Source organism: Schistocerca gregaria, chromosome 2, assembly GCF_023897955.1.
Source record: "Schistocerca gregaria isolate iqSchGreg1 chromosome 2, iqSchGreg1.2, whole genome shotgun sequence".
NCBI classification, from domain to species: domain Eukaryota; kingdom Metazoa; phylum Arthropoda; class Insecta; order Orthoptera; family Acrididae; genus Schistocerca; species Schistocerca gregaria.
Window position 1 is genome coordinate 1,043,044,261 of NC_064921.1, and position 14,673 is coordinate 1,043,058,933.

General features: G+C 41.2%; 1 protein-coding gene and 1 non-coding gene across 2 annotated transcripts in view; one reads left to right on the forward strand and one right to left on the reverse strand.

The window, feature by feature from the left end:
* The window catches only part of LOC126335559 (UDP-glucosyltransferase 2-like), a 470,415-nt gene that overhangs the window by 114,587 nt on the left and 341,155 nt on the right, over positions 1-14,673 (forward strand). The gene's annotated exons all lie outside the window — the stretch shown is intronic.
* On the reverse strand, positions 4,378-4,450 carry Trnar-ucu (transfer RNA arginine (anticodon UCU)). The gene has a single exon. It is a non-coding gene; the product is annotated as a tRNA-Arg (tRNA).

Genomic DNA, 14,673 nt, shown 5'->3' on the forward strand with positions numbered 1-14,673 from the left:
ACAGCTGCCCATGCAGCTTCAACACGATACCACAGTTCATAAAGAGTAGTGACTGGCGTATTTTGATGAGCCAGTTGCTCGGACACCATTGACCAGACGTTTTAAATTGAAGAGTGATCCGGAGAATGTGCTGACCAGGGCAGCAGTCGAACATTTTCTGTATTCAGAAAGGCCCGTACAGGACATGCAACATTCGGTCGTGCATTCTCCTGCTAAAATGTAGGGTTTCGCAGGGATCAAATGAAGGGTAGAGCCACGGGTCGTAACACATCTGAAATGTAACGTCCACTGTTCAAAGTGCCGTCAATGCGAACAAGAGGTGACCTAGACGTGTAACCAATGGCACCCCATACCATCACTCCGGTTGATACGCCAGTATGGCGATGACGAATACACGCTTCCAATGTGCGTTCACCGCGATGTCGTCAAACATGGATGCGACCATCATGATGCTGTAAACAGAACCTGGATTCATAAAAAAAATGATGTTTTGCCATTCGTGCGCCCAGGTTCGTCGTTTAGTACCCCATCGCAGGCGGCCCTGTCTGTGATGCAGCATCAAGGGTAACCGCAGCCATTGTATCCGAGGTGATAGTCCATTCTGCTGCAAACGTCGTCGATCTGTTCGTGCAGATGGTTGTGGTCTTGCATATGTCCCCATCTGATAACTCAGGGATCGAGACGTGGCTCCACCATCCGTTACAGCCATGCGGATAAGATGCCTGTCATCTCCACTGCCAGTGATACGAGGCCGTTGGGATCCAGCACGGCGTTCCGTATTACCCTCCTGAACCCACCGATTCGATATTCTGCTAACAGTCATTGGATCTCGACCAACGCGAGCAGCAATATCGCGATACGATAAACCGCAATCGCGATAGGCTGCAATTCGATCTTTATCAAAGTCGGAAACGTGATGGTACGCATTTCTCATCCTTACACGAGGCATCACAACAACGTTTCACCAGGCAACGCCGGTCAACTGCTGTTTGTGTATGAGAAATCAGTTGGACACTTTCCTCATGTCAGCACGTTGTAGGTGTCGCCACCAGCGCCAACCTTGTGTGAATGCTTTGGAAAGCTAATCATTTGGATATCACAGGATCTTCTTTCTGTGGGTTAAATTTCGCGTCTGAAGCACGTCATCTTCGTGGTGAAGCAATTTGAATGGCCAGTAGTGTAACATATAGTAGCAACATATGGGCGTCACACACAGTACATCTCCAAATGGGACAATCCGACCTGTGCCATTCGACCACTCAGCTGAAGTGTCCTTACGGTGTGTTTCAGCAACTCACTGCAAACTTGCAAAGATGGATTCTTAGATGAATACCATGAAAAAGTTCCATCAGTAACAGGACAGGCTTTCTGGGAAGCTGAAAACTGTATGAGAGGGAAACTCCCTACAAATTACTTGCACGGATAATACTGGAGTCCTCATACGTAAGTTGGATGCGGTTTTAGTTGGGTAACAGGGACAGCAAGCCTATGAAAAGTGGTTTGCCCACCTAATAGTTCTCACAGATTTATCAATGAACATTATTCAGACCGGTAAATATCGTTGAAACCATGGTCTAAGGGCAGCGTCTTTGATCAGTAATCAAAACATCCTCGGTCACGAGTCCGAACTCCGCCACAGCTTAGATTTTGAATCAAAATCATCAGCATTTGCGGCTGAAGACTTCGGGCGTAAGAAGTCATCCTCATTCTGCCAACGGCCTTGTCAGTCGCCGGCCGCTGTGGTCTCGCGGTTCTAGGCGCTCAGTCCGGAACCGCGCGACTGCTACGGTCGCAGGTTCGAATCCTGCCTTGGGCATGGATGTGTTTGATGTCCTTAGATTAGTTAGGTTTAAGTAGTTCTAAGTTCTAGGGGACTGATGACCGCACATGTTAAGTCCCATAGTGCTCAGAGCCATTTGAACCATTTTTGAACCTTGTCAATCGGGGTGGAGGAGTGGACAGAGATGGAAGGGTACTCTCTCGCCCTTGGGGTGGGAAACCGCCCCTAAAATACAGAGGAATCAGCAGTGATCAACGATGAGGATGCAGAAGACAATGGGAACCACTGTGCTGAAGATACCTAACGTGTATCCACCGGACTTGTGACCAGCTTTTCAAAAATTGTCATGATGATCTCTCCACTGGCAATAGATTACGGAATGGGTCCTTTGTTCGGATGTCAGGAAGGGGACTGCCAAAAGGGAGCTGACCATGAGAAAAAGACTGAATAAAGTCATGTCCTACTAGTCAGGGAGCTGAATGACAGAAGTCTGAAAGTCGTAGCGAAGCTAGTGAATCTCAAAATGGAAATGCTAAGGCTCAATCTAGATACATCGGGGTCAGTGAAGTGAAATGGAAAAAGACAATGACTTCTAGTCAGACGAGTGTAGCAGTGCATCAACAGCAGCAGAAAATGCTATAACGGGAGTAGAATTCATTATGGACAGGAAGATACAAGTCAGAGTTAATTACTGTGAACGGTTCATTGATACCCTTGTTTTCGCCAGTGTCGGCAGCAAACCAAACCCGACGACGATAGTTGTACATGCCGACGTCGCTTGCACTAGAGGAAGAAACAGAAAAGGTATGTGGAGATACTGAAATGGTAATTCACTACGTAAAGGGAGATGAAAACCTAAGTGATCGAGAACAGGAATGCGATTGTAGCGGAAGGAGTAAAAGAAAGGGTTATAGGAGAATATGGGCTAGGTAGTAGAAACAAGAGACGAGAGAGACTACTTATGTAATAAATTTCAAATGGTAATACCGAATGATCTGTTCAAGAATCAGAAGAGGAGAAGCTATACTTGTAAAAGACCAGGTGATACAGGAAAAGTTCAGTTAGGTTACATCATGGTCAGGCATAGATTCTGACTCAGATCACAATTTGATAGTGGTGATGGGTAGGTTGAAGTTTAAGAAACTAATAAGGAAGAATCATCGTGCAAAGAAGTGGGATATGAAAGTACTTTAATGGGCATATCCAAAAAAGGGCATGACGTTGGGTAGAAAAATGTAGGTAGAAGGAAGGTAACCGCGAGGAAACCATGGGTAACAGATGAGGTACTTCAGTTGATCAACGTAAGAAGGAAGTACAAGAACGTTCACGGAAATTCAGGAATGTAGAAATACAAATCACTTAGGAATGTAGTAAATAGGAAGTGCAGGGAAGCTAAGGTGAAACGCGTACGTGAAAACTGTGAACAGTTTAAAAAATATATTATTTTCGAAAGGAATGACTCAGCATATATGAAAGTGAAACAACCTTCGGTGAAATTGAAAACCAGGGCGGTAACATTAAGACAGCAATGGGAGTTCCACTTTTAAAATGTGGAGGACAGAGTGGGTAGTAGGTAGGCCTCTATGAGGGGAAAGATTAGTAAATAGAATGTTTGGTTTAGCTAGTCAGATGATTTGTTTGATACTTAAAAGTTGTCTGGCCTCATTACCACGAAACAAACGAAGCTTATCCGAATCTGACCCCACACTAGGGGGAGAGAGGGAGAGTCCTGGTTTTGGCGAATAAAAACTTACGAATGTATTTTTTATTTTTTATTTTTTTTTTATTTTTTATTTATCCGTAACCATTTTCCACGCAAAATTGAGAACATGGATTTTCTTGAATTACAGCGCCAACTACCAAGAATCATAACAAATGTTTAATACAAAACGTACGTAGTTTTTATGTGGAATCTGATTCTGCAATAAAAAATAGGGATTCCAATTCAAAATTTTAAATTTGCTTCCCGTCCCACCCCGAGGTGGTCAGCGGAGCGTCAGACGTCTCAGTCTGATCTTCTCCCTTCATGTATCTAGCAAGTCCCCCCCTGACAGTCTCCAGTAAAAGCCCCCTGTGCTGAAGCGAAAATTGCCGCCGTTTCTATAGATACAGAGTGCCATTGTTTAATGGAAGCACTTAAGGAAACATAGCAGAATATCTTGTTGTAGAACTGTCTACTTTTCTCACTTGTAGCCGAGAAAACTGAAACCCTCTTACCTTGGGCTGGAAGAATTAAGGATCATCACTGGGATTACATACATTGACTCATGAAGTAATTCAAAATTTTTTCACTCTTCATTGTATTTGTTTCTGTACGAAATGTGCGTTCTATTGCTACATTTCTATCTGTAGGTAAAAATTGGGTATTGAAAGAAAATTCCCGTCAACAGGCACGTGAAGTTATGGTTCCGTTTTTACTGCATTTACACATAACAGCGTAATGGATAACAGATCTACAAGAATTTGGCTTATATGTGTAAGTCCTACATCCTTAGCATACAACTGAGGTCACAACAATTTTCAACTTTTGCAGAGGCTTGTGTTTACCCGTACGTCAGTACCCATCTGGAGATTGGCACACGTTTTTAAAAATTGCCCGTCCCTTGTGGGGATCGAACCCACGACCTTTGGATTAGAAGTCCAACGCGCTATCCTCTGCGCCAAAGCGACGCTGTGCATACCTAGAGCTCAGATGTAAGAGGTTCTACAAGAACGGCGGGCTAATTTTAGCACTATCAGATGTCCCCTCGAAAATAATCTTTAGATTTTACACATTTTTTCGTGTGAGGCTTATTTTTCGAGTTATTCTGGCTTGTCAACTTAAAATTTACACCCTGTGCATCCTGATGATACTTTCAGGAAAGTTATATTAACCCTGGTTACGCTCATCATAAAGCCACTACATGTGGCACATTGAAAACATGAAGGTAAACCCACAGAAAAGACTGTAACGCCGGAAATGCATTCCTCCTATTTCCATCTATTGTACTATAAAATTTTGCTTGTTTTGTTACCTGAAGATATGACGTTTCTGTGTCTTTATATATCGTGATTGTTTTACAATTTGTGTATATATATTTATGCATTTATGTCGATGTTTAATTGGTTTGTTTTGTAAATATTATTTGTATTTTTATGCTGGGTCCTGCCTAGGGAAAACTATGCTATCGAACGATTACATCGATAGGTTGTGTGGAGAACCAAAGTGTTTAGGATCTTGGGTAGTGTTAATTCTGCCGCGTGGAGCGCGGTCAGATCAGAGTCTAGCTGGAGTAGGGCGGTGGAGAGGTGTGTTGAATGACGCTCCCATGACTTGCCGCGCTTTTAATTCAAGTTCAACGTTAAATCTCTTATTTCTAAATTGAGTAGATTCAAGTTGCTTTTGATATGATTGTTGAGGTAGCCCAAGACTAACCTTATTTTATATAATTTCGTAGTGCTTCAGAAACAAAGTTCACTATTAATTTCAGTCACTAAATTAACTTTAAATTTTCCGGTTTTATTAATTCTTTTTCTAAATTAAATCAGAGTGTAGCGAAATTTATTACTTCTGACAATCATCCAGTTTTCATACAACATGTGTCAACCTTCAGTTGCCACGCTTTTAGTGCTAATTATATGTGCAATAACCTTTCTTTTTCAGTTATTATAGTAGTTGTCCATAGGACTGGCGACCGTAATTTCCCCCAAATATCTAATTAACGCCAATTCCTCCCTCTTTACCGACAGATTAACTTCGGGGACGATTGTTTTTCCCAAATTTCCATTAGGTACACGCGGTTTAATTTTTCACTGTCATTAAGTTCGATAAGTGAGGGGGAGGTTACACGGGGCGACCTGGTGCCAGGACAATATTCGGATTTGAGGTTATTCCGGACACGAATTTTGCATGGTGCACATCTCATAACGAAGTACTGCATACGAACAGGCCGTTACGTCAACGAGAATAAGTAGTGGGAGGAATCCTAATTAGATTTGAGATTTGGCACTTATATTGAAAATTAATATTTCCACCGCTGATTATAGCTATATGTTACAACACAAAAGAAAACCTATTGTTATAATTAGCGACTACGAACGGGGACATTTATAACTGTATGTTTGTGTATACACATTATGTAAACATATCGTTATAGGCTTTTTCAGCCTCTGTTCACATACAGTTTTAATTTCAACACGTTTGTCCTGAGGCTTAGTCTGTAGCTTCGTGTCCAATACCGAAACCTTTTCCTGTAACTCGTCAACTAGTGAGTGTTGCTTTGCTGTCACTTCACTAATTGGCACCTTCGTTGATTCCTCTTTGGCCAGACTGATCTCATCTGCCAATCTACCTGGACGAATGTGCCCAGTAGTATCTGCAATTATTTCCTCTGGATCTGCGCAACCCACACTGCTACCGTCCGACCGTGTAACGTCAGCTCTAACCTCGTACACGCTGTAATCTACGTGCGTCGAATGGGTCGGCTACTTCTACCACTATAACTTTCAGTAAAGTCTGGCGGTTAGGGCCAGAACTTCATGTTTCTACTTCAACATCCAACGCCTGCAAGACGAAACACGACGAATCTTTCTCGTGCGCCCCATTAACCTCAACTATTTCTGGTGAAGTCTGCCGGTAAGGGCCAGAAATTTCTATCGCTTCACAAACACCATCTTCTTGCGGGACGAGACGCGGCAAATTCTGCGCGCACTCCCCATAAACACTTCTCCCATACAGGTCCCTATAATCTCTTAGTTCGTCGTTTAAGCGACCGAACTGCCTTAACCAGGCCTCTTCCCTCTCTGCATCCCCTCGCTCGATGACATCCGACATCTGATCATCTCTCACACTTGCGAGTCACTCTTAAACTCAATCTCCGGTTCTGCTGTGGATGTTACAGCTGCCACTTTATAATCGATTTCCGTAACACTACTTCAATTGTTCTCACTGACAGTGAAGGTATTTTCTACTGCCGTGTCTACAGCTTATTTGCTACTTGTGGGCGCACTCCTTTCTCCTAACACTGGCACACTCTCCCGCCGTTGATTATTCCATACGGAATTTTCATAACGACGACACCTGGGTTTTCTCCTGTTATTGGGCCGCCAAAATTTCTCCACACCCGTCGCGGCTAATGGTTTCCGTGTCTCGTCCCATCAGATCCGCCCCCCAGATGCTGCTGAGGCGGCTGATCACACCCTCTGGCGTTATTACTATTCTGTGTAGCCCGTATCACGCTAGTATGATACTGGTTTCCGTCATTCCTGTTATTTGCTTTTTACCGATTGTCATTACGGTCCGAATCATTGTTGTTATTGCTGCCATGGTTGCGGTATGCATTATTCCCATGGTTATTGTTGTTGTGGTACTCGTTGTTGTTACCACGGTCTCTACCATTGTCGCAAATTATTGCGCCAATTGTTCTCATCTTCCAGGAAATCATTGATTATCGTGTAATTGCTTCCTACGTAGCGTTTTGTATCATCTAGAAGCTTCTTGTAGAGTTCCCAGACTAATTCGGGTTCTGTGCGGCGATTACGCAAATATTCCAACTTGCGCATCCAGCCCTCACAAAACTCCTTCATCGAGCCGCGCGAATTCGCATCGGAAGGCCTCGATACGACAAATTCGCGCCAGACACTTGTTTTTGCTGTGACCAGTATTCAGCCAGAAACAAATTTTTAAACTCGTCGAAAGTGAGGTTCGTGATGTTGAGGTTTAAGCCCCAACGCTTGGCATCACCAGCCAACATGTCAATAACCGCATTAATTTTTCTCCCATTAGTATATGATCTGGGTAAAATTCTTTCGCAATTTTTAATGAAATTGGTCACGTGTATACCGCCTTTTTTCAAGAGGTCGAACCGCTCCTCTTTCGTCAACAATTCCGAACTATGTGCACAGATTGGCACATAGCTCTGTTTTTTTGTCAAGTTTCTTTTCTAATTCCAACACTCTCGTAGTTACTTGGTAAGTGGGTGTCGCAAGCGTTTCCACTTCCTTCTTTTTCCCTTCGCAAGGTATTATCCTGCTTCCTCACTTTAGTATCTGCCTCGGATACTAAAGCCTTTAAAGTTTCCACCTTCTGTTGATCGTCTTTTGTCACTAATTGAATTTGTTCCGCCGTCTTATTCTCGATGATCGGAGCAACTGCTTCCCGTACACTTTTCTCGATTCTGCTAATTTCGGAGTCAAAACGAGTATTTATGCTCGTAATTTCCGCCTGAACTATCATTCCCTGTTTAAGAAAACCGATCTGGGCAGTAATCACAACAATATCTTCTTTGATTTTATCAACTTCTGTGTTAACTACTCCAACATTGTTGTTAACAACATTAATATCTTTGTTCTGATTGTCTAGCTTCCTGTCAATTTTTTAGACTGAGCTTTAATTTCTGCAGATTGAGTTTCTATCTTGCTAGACTGACGTCAATATTGCTGGACTGAGTCTTGATTTTGTTAATAGCAATTCTTAAGGTAAAGATACACAAAAAAATTTAAAAACTAAGACAGTAAAATTTACAAAGTTTACAATGGAGATTATACATTATGCTCATTACAGATTTTTTTTTTTTTTTTTTTTTTTTTTTTTTTTACGGAGTTCATAACGACCATCTTTGTGGCCTCAAGTTATTGTCCAGAGCCCATAGGCTCTTTGCTCATGAAAGAAAACACATAGGATTTATCTTTTTATGCACACATGCACACATAATTCTCACACATGGAATTTCTCACACGTGTCCAGTTTTATACACATATAATTCTCACACATGGAATTTCTCACACGTGTCCATTTTCCATTGCTCACTAGTTGTCATGGTTTTTACGCTTTCATTGTTCGTGTATTTAACAGGTAAGTTAAAATTTGATTCTTCTCCAGGTGAAGCTTATCCCTTGAGAAGTTGGATCGCTACTTTGCGTTCCCAGAGTAGAAAACTTTTCATCAGCTCTGGTGGGCGAGTCTCGCTCGCACGTTAGGTACACACGTTACATCTAACAAAAAATATAAATACCCATTAGTCTAAAAACTAAGCTTAAATCTAATTTTAGGACTTGGGATTCATAGGAATTTGACTTTGTCACTATTCGCGTGTGGTTTGGCTGTTAGCATTACATTCACGGAATATAACATTAGCATAGTATGTGATATGTTGCGAACTCATATAAGAGTCTTTTAGTTTGGGAGCGGTTTTCATGGAAAGTCCGTTTCGTCGAACTGCAGCGGCAGTGCTGTGCTGTACATAACTTTAAATTTAACACGTTTGTTGCGTCGATGGACGTTGGCACAGGCTGATTGTTAAAACTGATTCGCAACTCGAGGCGCTCACTAGCCTCCACGCAGTATTTCAGCTTTTCCGCGCACGGTTCAGTGAACACATTGCGTCGATGGTGTTGTGGTATTTTGTGGTTTGCTGAGCTTGTGCGGACGGACGAGGATTACCAGGCTCAGAGACTCCATTGAAACCATTCCTGCCTCCACATTTTCCAGCCGATTTTGAAGCTTTTAAGGTAGGCTAGCGCTCGCACTTTGCAGAGCAGCTGACACACTTGGTTTCCGATGCACTGCACGTAATCACATCACCGTCTTCGGTTACACAACCGGACTATCACTGTCCGTCGGCCTATCTGCACGTTTAACACTTTTTATCTTCATCGTGAATGAAATTACCACTTACTTATAACAACGATGCATTGCTTCGTGTCTGTGGCAGACTTCCACAGGATTTTAAGCCTTCACTTATACACTACTATGTACACAATTTTTTTTACGGTTTATAATCAAATAGTTTGTCTCACTTTGAAGCTTGCTAATTGAGAGCTTTGATTATCATGTCCATTTAGATTTCTGTTACTTTATTGGTAACTATCTGTAACATTTCCCTTTACATTGTTCATCATCTTTCTCTAAGACTAATCATGCTTTTAGTTCACAGTCACAATACATTTGTTTCTCCGATCTGTTAGCAATTATTATTATTATTATTATTATTATTATTATTACTTTAATTCATTTGAATCGTTCTATCTATTCATTAGATTCATGTAAGATATCACTGTCATTTCAACAAAAATTTCCGTTTTACTAGATGTGAGGATCAATCAGTCACATTTGATCCCCCTCTCACATGAGAACAGTACATCATTCAAGAAAATATTCTAATTCCTTATCGCGATCTCGGTTTCCGTCTTAAAAGGAACAAGTAAAAACATTTCAAAACTAGCTTTTCCCGATTTCGTTCACGGGTTTCCTTTTCAAAATCGTATGCCAAACAAGCCTTCCACATCATCCGCATTTCTCAATCTGTGACGTCAAGTTTACGGGACGGGTTTAGGCGTGTTAGGATATTTACACAAATTCAGAAGAAAGACATAGATATAATAGTACATAGAAGAAGAAATCTATCAAAGAACTCCTTGTTCCTTATGACTTACAAATTAATTTTCCTTTGCGCCGTACGTCTGCGTACGCGCTCCAATTAAGAACTAGTTGCGTTGTTTTGCCGGCTGTTTCATTGTCATTTTACTCTCGCCTTGACGGCAGCTTGCGCTACACTGCATTGACCTCCATGTATGACCGTAAGTCATCATTGCTTTGTCCTTGCCACTTACGCTCTTATACTTGGTATGTATTTCACTTACGGCTTTGAATGTATCTGACCTGCGTATTACAATTACAATTAATGCTAGTTTGTTTACCTAGCTGAAGGATAATGCTTTCGTGGACAAGTTGGTACTTACAAGTAACTCACATGCTTCGTAAACATTACGTTATTTTAATGCAGAAATGAACCTATTCCAGATTTCTATGTACATTGGAACTTAAGCTAGACATAGCTGACTTAGAAACTAGTTACTTGTTTTTCTTTTTAGTGGGATCAGGAACCAATAATTGTCAAGCGACCCTTGTCCTTGACGAAAATAAATTTCATTTCTCGATCATTGCTCCTTGAACTTAATTTTTTTTACATACTATGTTTTATTTTCACTTCTTTAGCATTTCATATCGCAGAAGCCGGCTTGTTAGGCACATCCTTCGCTTTGTATTTCATTTTTCTCTCCTAAATATTATCTCCTCAAAACTAAATCTCAAAACTAGAGTTATTGGAGTTGATCACTTTCTTTGTTAAACAAGAGTTTTTTACATTATTTATCAGCTTGTCTGTACTTAAATTATGGCTCAAGATTTTTTTTTTATTTTTATTTTTTTTTACGAAGCCAGATTAGTTGTCACTCAGTCACTAGCGGCTAACCTTCTCTTGTCATTACAAAGCTTTCCTTTTGACTTATTCTGTACCATGATACTTTTTAAGATCAGAGTGATGGTATAACCCTTTTGTATTTCCATTTACGGGATCAGAAATTAGATAACAACCTGTGTGCGGTATACGAAGGATCTCGTAAGGTCCCTCAAAAAGACTTTGCCATTTTCGATTTTTGCGTAAGAGCAACGATGGTTTAAAGTATGTTTTTAGCAAGAGCTTTTCGCCTACTTTATAAGTTAACACCTTATTAATATGTTTGTCATACGCCTTTTTGCGTAAATTGGCTTGGGTAATCAACGTTGTTAGAGTTTGCCTTATTCTGGCGTCTAAACTAGCACTTGTGTTGTTACACTTAAGAATTGAATTGACCTTCAACATCCTTGGTCGGGTAACGCTGGAATTTTAATTAATGTACTTACTTGCTTATAGAAACATAAGGACATAGCATTACTATTTGCACCTGTATCTAGGATTACAGCCGTCAAAATTCCGGCTATAGGAGGTTTTCTCATAGCTTGCACTTGGTCATCAATCGGTTCATCACCGTCAGTCGTCTCTTTCGCGTGTAATAATTCTTGTCTTATGTCAATCCCGTCATTGTATCTCAGTATAAGTACGTCATGGTTAGTCTCTCCGTCGAAGTGGTCGCCCCCATTCTGTCTCACAGCATCACTTAGAGAGCTTTCAGATGCTGAACTTAGTTTTCCTGCTTGTGTGGTTTTGATTGGCCTTCATCATTTGAAAGTTCGAAAAATCTAACATTATGAGAACACTGAGAACAAAATTACTGTTTTGCACAAACCTTGCGTCAAAATGTTGCTGCGTTTGTTCTGGTGTCCAATACGTGTTTCTGTCTTCCGCGTTTGTGAAAAATACAGGAGGGTTCGTTTGCGAAAAATACAGGAGGGTTGTAATGCCTTCGCGATATCTGATGATTTTTATTACTATTATGATTTCCGGAATTGTTACTGTGAAATCCACCTTGACACTGTGGTTTGCCGTTAAACTGGGTGTTACTGTACATTCCCTGCACTTGATTTTTACTAGGCGCGGAATTGTGTTGGTATGAGTGGGCGTTATCAGCTGTTTGTTGCTGCCCGTAATCTGAGTGTTGGCTGCGCGAGTACGGTGCATTCCATTGCGATCCGCTCTGCTGTTGCGAACCTTTTTAACTGAAACCATTTCAAACTTGTGCTTGTACGGTTGATTGCCGTACTGGTTACCAGTCGTATTATACACGGGATTGAATCGGTTGTGTTGATTATGTGCGGTTACCCATTGCCTTTATTTCCGTTTTGCCAATCATTACTATTTTTGTAACCGTTCCGTGGCTTTTCATAGCCCTTACTCTCATAATGTTGTGGCTAAGAACTGTGCGGAGTATTCCGCGGTTTGGTAGCTCTCATGTCCTCATAGATCAGGCCTAGGGAATCTAATATCGACAGAAAGGTATCTGGATCATCATCTGGTATGGCTATCAGCTTTTCACGAATCGATATGCGTAATATAGACTTGAGAATCATATTACATCTTTACTATTAATAGGGGTATCCCAATACCTGATTTTGCCAAGATATTTTTCGAAGCACTTTCTTAGGATACTATTCCTGGGGTCAAATTGTTCTGCATTATATACTTCTTTACGAAGGCGCTTCTGAACACCTTGGCTCCAAAATTTGCTGAGGAAACTGCTCAAACTCCTCATATGTTCGACACTTATCAACCATTTCGGTTCCCCATACTGCCGATTCGCCACCTATATATCCGGTAACAAATTGGATACGCTGTCTATCAGTCCACGAATTTGGAAAAATGCCAGAGAATCCACGAAGAAAAACAATTGGGTGGATATTTCGTTTTTCCGCGTTAAAAGTTTGAAAAACTCTATGCTTTATCATGCTTTCTTCCTTCATCATTTTAACTACTGAGTCACATTCTTGGTTTCGGTGACTGACTGGAATATGTGGTGGTGAAGTGTGTTTATTAGATGGAACAGGTATTCGGAATTGCCGAAATAATTCATCTTCTTCCTCTGAGGCTAAAGAGTTAGGATAATTTGGTCTCTGTATTCGGGAAGTACTACTCACTTGTGCCTTCAGGTTATTTAGCTGTTCCGTTACCTCTTGCTTCCTATTTGGTAATTCATGCTGAAGGGTACGCCTAATGCTACCGAGTTCAGACATTACGGTATCTCCGGAGCTTCCAGGAGCTGACAAGATACCAAGAGTGGTTGCTTTCACAGTCTCTCCTAGGTCTTTGTTGATTTTATCTTCGACAGATTTGTCCCTTCCAGCGATCCAGTTCTCATACTTTTCTCTAAATTCTTTCTCATGGCCGGCCGCTGTGGTCTCGCGAGTCTAGGCGCGCAACCCGGAATCGTGCGACTGCTACGGTCGCAGGTTCGAATCCTACCTCGGGCATGGATGTGTGTGATGTCCTTAGGTTAGTTAGGTTTAAGTCGTTCTAAGTTCTAGGGGACTGATGACCACAGCAGTTGAGTCTCATAGTGCTCAGAGGCATTTGAACCATTTTTTTTTGTTTCTCATGACTATCTAGCCACGCCTTTACTTTACTTTCAGTTGCCAGAGTCAAATTTGACATTCCCTCGGTTAGTTTTTTTACCTGAGTAGTTACTCTGTCTAATCTGTGATTAACCGTGGTTACGGTGGAGTCAAGATTCTTGGTTGCGTTTCGGATGTCAGCTGTCTCGCTTTGCATGGTAGCTAAAGTGTCATTCAGTTCGAAAATTATTCCACTTCGCATTTGAGAAACAGCATCCGTAACTTGCTTTGTTACTTCTTTGGCTACGTTTTCTCCAACAGTTTTTATTTCTTCGTTTACTGTAGAAAGTTTGTCTTCAATTACTGCAGAAAGTTTATCTTAAACCGAGGCTAACATTTGTCTATTTTCGTGTTTCAAATAATTTTTAATGGAATTCACCATTTGGCGATTTTCCTCTTTCAATTGGCGATTTCCGTCGTGCATCATTTGACTTATTTGACTCAGTAGCTCTTTGAATACATCGTCTGTCACTACCCCTGAATTGCTTTCACCTGCCTCGGTTGTAACCGGTATATGGCTACGACTACATGTGGCAGAAACTATGCTGACATTGTCTAGTTCAGTACCGGTAACATTATGGTGTGAGGCATCAAAGTCCATAAGATTTCCCACTTCACTTTCTACAATTGTTTCGATTGGTGTCTCAGCCCTTCTAATTATCGTGCGGGACAGTAAGCGATGCGACGCTTCACTCGTTTCATTCTGTTCATTTGAATCTATTCTGTTCATTTGAGTCTACTGATGACATTTTATCGTCTGCCATAGCTCACTTATTTACAAACAGTAAGTTAATGAATTTCGTTTGAGCTACGGCCGTCAGCTAGCGACAGAGATATAATTTATCGGTGGCGAGTCGGTTGTCACTGCTATGTCACAAGATCGGAATGTCGGGAGAAGCACGTCACGAGAACAAGAGACTATTCTGGACCGTAAAGAAAGTATGGTTGCACACTGTTCAAAATAAATGAAAACTAAGTCTGGTCAGCTCCGTGAACAGGCAGTGCACATTTAAAAACAAATGATATGCAATACACAACAATGGAATTTAAACAATACTTAAAGAAATTACCAATCTACTAAATGCAATCT